This window comes from Octodon degus, unplaced genomic scaffold (genome assembly GCF_000260255.1).
Source record: "Octodon degus isolate 3935 unplaced genomic scaffold, OctDeg1.0 scaffold00081, whole genome shotgun sequence".
Lineage (NCBI taxonomy): Eukaryota > Metazoa > Chordata > Mammalia > Rodentia > Octodontidae > Octodon > Octodon degus.
In genome coordinates this window covers 1,099,519-1,106,592 of record NW_004524657.1, presented here as the reverse complement: position 1 = coordinate 1,106,592, position 7,074 = coordinate 1,099,519, and positions in this window count along the sequence as shown.

Here is a 7,074-nt window from a genome sequence, read left to right as displayed (position 1 = left end):
CCCGCGCCGCCCCCGCCTGGCCGAGCGGCTCCTCCGCGCCAGGCTCGTAGTGCGGGGCGCAGAGCTCGGGGTGCGGGGCGCTGGGAGCAGGAGGCCGAGTCAGGAACAGCCCAGAGGCGGAGGCGCTGCGGCCCCGCACCCCACACCGAGGCCCGCACCCCAAGCCGAGGCCCCTGCGCCACAGTGGCGCGCCGAGGGCGGGGTCCCCGCGCCCCTGCACAGACTGGGGTCCAAAGTCACCTTGGGGGCGCCGGTGGCCCGCGTCTCCCTGTGCCCTGCAGGGGGACCTGGGCCTCTGCGGAGGGCGCCCAACTAGAGTAGAAGCCCGCGTGGGGGCAAGTGGGGAGGGGGTTCTGCGTGGAAAATAGGGAGCTCCTAGCGCTACGGAGAGGCCGGGCCTCCCCAGCATTCACCAGGGCCTGCTGTGCGCCAGGTGCAGGGCTGACAGGGGATGCAGCTGTGCGCCCTGCCCCACTGCAGCTTTGCGGGAAGACGCAGCCAACTGACAAGAAAGCAGCCACGGAGAAATCACGAGGGAGAGGGGCCCCGGGGTGTTTCGTAGGCTAAGGTGTTTGGGACCCTGGGAAGCCCTTGCTGTCAAGGGGACATCTTCACACAACAGAGTCCAGGGCACTGAAGAACCAGTGCTTGGGGCGCTGGGTACTGCAGTTTCAAAGGCCCTAGGGTGAGGCACAGAGAGGAGCCCTAGGGACAGAGCGGGTGCCAGGAGGTGACAGGCCAGGTGCTGTTCAGAGCAGCTGTGCAGCGGGGCAGGGTTTTGCAGAGAGTAATGTTGTGGTCTGACTTTTCTTTTTATGAAAATATCTTATTATGGGAAACCTCAAACATTTACATTAACAGAGGCCAGGGCTGGAATTGTGGGTCAGTGCTGCAGCAACTGCTTAACACATGAGGCTTACCGCCATAGAGGAGGAGGAGGAGGACAGAATCAAAAGGACACAAAGCCCACCCCGCCCAGCTTCAGCAGCCATCAGGGCTCCCAGAGATGCCTCAACAACCCATGCCCATCCTGCCTTCCTCACCAGATGCTTTGTTCACTTAGATGAACGTTAAGCATTTTTGCAAATACAGCCTGCAGACTCAGGGGTTTTCAGGAAGAGTAGGAGCGTTCTGTGGCAATGGAGCATGGCTGTGGGAAAAGCCTACCACAGATCTCTTTCCTCTGCTACACTCAGAGCACCATCTAGTTCTCCTCAGGGCACCACTGCCAACTGAGTTTTTCAGACTACATTCTGTGTAAATTTTCAGACTGCCTGGTGGGTTGTGCAAAGCATCCTATGTTACACGGGGATTTTGGGATCTGTAGTGAATGCTTCTCTTCTGCCACTGGCCATCTTTGTATTTGTTGCTCTTTCTTCATCAGTCTTGCTAGGGTTTTGTCAACTTACTTTCTTTTTTTCTTTTTTTCTTTTTTTTTTTTTTTTTCTTTTGAGATAGGGTCTCACATTGTGGCCTAAGCCAGCCTGGAACTTGCAGCAGTCCTCCTGTTTCAGCTTCCTGAGTTCTGGGATTATAGGTGTATGTCACCACATCTAATTAACTTTGTAATTTAAAAACAAACAAACAAAAACTGTTGAATTTTCTCTCTGGGCCTTCCATTTCATTAGCCCCACTTGATTTTGTTACATCTGTGTTTCTACTTTGACTGTTATCTGTTGCCCACCTCCTCCCTGATGAAGCTGGAAGGTAGGCTGAGTGTTCTCAGTCTTTTTTCCTACTCTCTGCATTTGGAGCCGTGCATTCTCTTTTTATTTTGTTGTTTTTTGTTGTGTTTTTATTTTATGTATTTGGTACAGGATCTACAGGGTCTACAGGGTCTCACTATATAGATTGGATTCAGTGAGTCTCCTGTTTTCAGCCTCCCACGAGCTGGGATTGCAGGCATGTGACATCACACCCAGTTTCAATCACTGTCTCAGTGTGCTCTGGGGGTGAGGCTGGCTCAAAGGGCTGGAGATCAAACCCTGGCCTCTGAGCTTTTACATTCACCTTTGAACACTGCTTTACTCCATCACAATTTTCAGATTTCTTTTTTACTTTCATTTAGCTCAAGACTTCTGTGTGAGAGGAACTCAAGGCCTTGAGCTACATTCTGAAAATTTTTCCAAGCAGTCCTAGGAATTGAACATAGGGCCTTCACAATGAGCTACAGCCCTAGTCCTTTAACTTTTCTTAAATTTTAGACAGAGTCCCACTAAGTTGCTGAGTTGACCAGGCTGGGCTGAAATTTGTAATCCTCCTGCTTCAGCCTCTTAGAGTGCTAGAATGACAGGTGTGTACCACCATAGTTGGCTATGAATGAGATATCTTAAAATCTCCATTATGACCCCAGACTGGAAACAACCTGAAAATCCTTCAGTATGTAAATGAATAAACAAGTGGAAGTGGTGGTACATCGACATAATGAAATATGCTTAGCAGGAAAAAGGAATGAAACACAGTAACTTGAGTGATTCTCAGATACATTATGTTCAGTGAGAGAAGCCAAACTTGAAAGATCCATACTGAATGATTCCATTTAATGACATTCCAGTAAAGGCAAAATGACAGACATGGAAACACATCAAGATGGGGACTGTGGTGTGGGGAAGGCCGTAGGGGTGATGGTAGTGCCTATACCTTTGCCAAGATTTAAAATGGTCATTTAGGGCTGGTGAGATGGCTCAGTGGTCTAAAGCACCTACTTACAACAAGCTTAGCAAAGCACAGGGACTGCAGTTCAATCCCCCAGCACCACATGCCAGCCAGCCCCGCCCCCTGGTGGGCTGAGCTGGCCACACACACTCACAAAAATAAATAAATAAATTTTTTAAAAAAAGATTCAATAGGGCCGGGGAGATGGCACAGTAGGATAAGTGCTTGACTGGCAAACGCAAGGATCTGAGTTCAATCCCTGGTTCCGCAAAATAAAATAAAATAAAATAAAATAATAAAAAAAGATTCAAAACCATTGCTTAAATAAATAAATAAATAAATAAATAAAATGGTCATTTAAGGGCTGGCTAGATAGCTCAGTGGATTAAAGCGCCTGCTTAGGCAGACAAGGGGGGGTGTTGCCCCACCCCAAACCCCTTCCCCCCACCCTCCTCCACCCCCACACACTAACACTGCAACTGAGACTGGGTATTGTGGTTCAGGGAGGCTGAAAACAGGAGAATCACTATGGGTCCAATCTGTGTAGTGAGGCCCTATAGACCCTGTACTAAATGCAAACTAAATAAAATAAAATCATCATTCATAAAAAGTTAATTTGGACCAAGGTATAGCTCAGCTGCCTAGTGACTGACTGGCAAATATGAGGTCCTGAGTTTGATTACTGGTACAAAAAATATATATATATGAATTTAACTGTATGTAAATTCTAAGATAATTTTAATTTCCAATGTAAGTGGGAGCCAGTGTGACCATGAATTCTGGGATATTCCCTCTTTTTTGATACTCCATTGCTATTGGGAACCCGCAGATCACTGGAATTCATTACCTAAATGTTCTGGATGTCCGAGTTGGAGGCTTGGTTCCCAGCACAGAGTGGGAGAGGAACCTAGTAGAAGTGAAGTTCTCATGGGACCTCGTAATTCTTTTGAGGGTGCATTATTCAAAAACAGGGCTGAGGGGGCAGCCTGATATCTCGGCAGACTAAAGCACCTGCTTAGGCAGAGCACAGTGGCAGAGGTTTGATCCCAGGCATGCCATGCCGGCACCGCCCACAGGGCACCTGAGAGGACAACTGAGACTGGGCGTGGTGGCATGCGCCCAGCACTTGGGAGGCTGAAAACAGGAGAATCAGTACAAGTCTGATCTATGTACTGAGACCCTATAGACCTTGTAGACCCTATCCTAAAAACAGAAAAAAATGCAAATAAAAATAAAATATCAGGGCTGAGTCCTGTCTTCTCTACAACTCCCCACCCTTTCATAGCCAGAGATCCCTCCGCAGGAAGTATCCTCCTGCAGCAAGCTGAGGACTTCTGTGGGCTTGGGTGGGGCTCAGCATAGCATCACTGCAGTTGTCCTGGCTGGGACAGAAAAGGTACCCAAAGGCTCAGGGCATTGAGACCAAATGTTGAGGTCCTTTGAGGAGGTGGCTGGGTAGCAAGGCTCTGACCCTGCCAGCAGTCAGGTCACTGAATCTACAAAGGAGACCATATCTGGGGACACCATTGGCAGGTGACAGAATGGGGTGGTGCCTGGTAAAAGGGTCATGGGGTATGTCCTTGGGATGTGACCTTTGGAGATACAGCTGGTTCTGCCCCCTCCTCCTTCCTTTTGTCCCTCTCCCCCTTTTCTGTCCCCTTCCCAGATAACATGATGTCCTACCTTACCATAGGCCACAGAGATAGACCCAGCTGGTGATGGACAGGAGCCAAAGTGACCCTCTCCTCCTTGAAGGTGACCTTCACAGATGCTTCATCACAAGCACAGGAATCTGAGCAACACAGCAGCCATATTGGTAGTAACTCCCATTTTGCCCTCAAGTGACCCTGGCACATCTTCCAGACCTGAGGCGAGAAGTGGTGAAGACAGCCCAGAAGGGCTACAGTCACAACACCAACTGTTTAGCTACAGCTGCCTGGGTCAGGATGCCCTAGCAAAGCCAAGGGTACCCTGCTGCCATGGCCTATCTTTCCTGGTCAGCACAGTTGTCCGCCTATCCTTCCCATCTCTTGATCCTCCTGTCTTGTTGCCACCCAGGATGAAAATCTGTCCCCCAGTCCCCAGTGAACCTTCAGATGTTCCAGTTTCTTTAAAAAAACTTTAAAAGAGCAAGGATCTGAGTTCAATCCCCAGTTCCGAAAAAAAAAAAAAAAAAAAAAGCTTTAAAACTTCAGAAGGGAGGAAAACCATGTGTAGGTAAAAGCCTTAACTCATTCTGCTCCCATTGAAGTCATGAAGGAACACTAGCTACAAGTGTGGAAGGGGTCATGGGACTTCCCTGAGCACTGCCATTCTGGGAACATGGGCAGCTGTTACTCTGCCTCTCCCATAAAAAATCTTGCTGCCAGCAAGTATGGCTAGGACACAAGAGATCATGCAACAGCACTATCCTCATAGGGCCATTATCAACCTTCATCCAGAGGGCAGGACATAGGCATCACAGCTACAGTGACTGTGCTTTGCTGCCTGTGTCACATGATCTTCAGTTCCAACATGGGACTCGCTGTATCATCAGGTTTCACATCACAGAGACAAAATACCGGACATCCACTAGTTCAGTGTGAAAGAGCTGAATACATTCCCCAGCATCAAAGAAAGAGCTGGGTTGGGTATCTGAAAGAAAGAAAACTGGGATGTCACTGAGCGCTCCCTGGATTCAATCCCCAGTACTGGACATGAGCAATTTGCAGGGAAGAGGTGAAGCTGAGTGTGGCAGTACATGCCTGAAATTCCAACGCTCAGAAGGCTAAGGCAGGAGGATCACTACAAATTCCAGGCCAGCCTGGCTTACATAGTGAGTGTTATGGTTTATGTCTGGATGTCCCCTCATAGCCTAATGAGATCATGAGAGGCAGACTGTTCAGAGGTTAAAATCTAGAGTTTGCAATTGATTCGTGGACCAATACTAGGGTTAAGGTGTAAGTGCTACACCTGCCCTTGAAAGGGTAGCCTACATACAAAATAAGGGACATAAAGAGGTTTGTCACTCTCTTCCCTTGCTTGCTTTTGCTGTCTTCTGCTGCCATGAACTGTTGTTCTCTGCCATGTGCCACCTTGCCTTGGAGCCAGCTGATTATGGAGTGAAACCTCTATAAACTGTAAACTAAATAAATCTTTCATCCTTTAACTTTGGGTGCCAAATGTTTTGTCTCAGCAACAAGAGAAAAGTAACACAGAATTTGGTACCAAGAGTGAGGTTATAGCTGTGACATAACTTGATCATGTGGCTTAAGAGCCCTTTGGAACTGGCTTGTTGGAAAGGGATGAGTTAGGAAAGGTTCAGAGATGTCAGCTGAAAAAGTACAGTTGGAACACCTTAGGTTGTACTGTATGGAAGATTCTGGTCAGAGCTCAGAAGACCAGACAGCTGATAGAAATCCTGCCAGTTAAGACTAGAAACCATTTGGGACCACGCCTGTCTCTCAGGAGCTATTTCTATTCCCCATTCCCCCATTCCTATTCCCTATTCCTTTTTCTTTCTTCCCTTTTCCTCCCTTTGTGGTACCAGGGATTGAACTTGGGACTTTGTGCTTGCCAGGCATGCACTTATGCCACTGAGCTATACCCCTGGCTCTCCCTGTTACTTTTTCCCCAATAATTTTTTTTTTTTTTTTTTTTTTTTTTTTTTTTTTTTTTTGGAACCGGGGATTGAACTCAGGCCCTTGTGCTTGCTAGGGCAGCGCTTATTCCACTGAGCCATCTCCCTGGCCCTCACTCCACAGATTGGACTCATGGTGATCCTCCTGTTTTCAGCCTCCAGTACTGGGATTATAAGCATGCACCACCACACCCAGACTCTGTTGCCAGCTTGGTGTGCCCTGAGGGTGGGCTGGGCATGGCTAGACTTTTTTATCTTTTTTTTTTTTTTTTTGGCAGAACTGGGGATTTAACTCAGGCCCTTGTGCTTGCCAGGGGAAGTGCTTATTCCACTGAGCCATCTCCCCAGCCCCTAAATTTTCCTTCTTAAAAAAAAAAAAAAAAAAAAAAAAGTGTCAGGAATTTTCTCCTGGGAAGGACTTCATTGGCTGTTGGATGCCAGACAATGTATGTTATGGTTTGGCAAAGTTTGTGTTCATTTTCCTTATGCCCAGCGAGTGAGCTTAAGGTCAGTAATCTAACTAATCTTATAGAAGAAATTTCAAGGCACTCAGAAGCTCCATCAAAATCATCAGGCATATCATCAAGGAGTATACAGAGACTATCGGGGATGGCCGGAGTCCTGAGTTCTGTGAGATGGAGCAGAAGTGCATCCTGAGCCTGCTGGAGAACTTCTAAAGGCCTTCGGCCTTGCACTGGGCTCTGCTAGCATCCCTCTCACAAACTTTTTGTGTAGCTCTGGATGGCTCCAGATAAATTAAAGTTAGTTTTGGGGAGAGAGAGAGACAGAGAGAGAGAGAC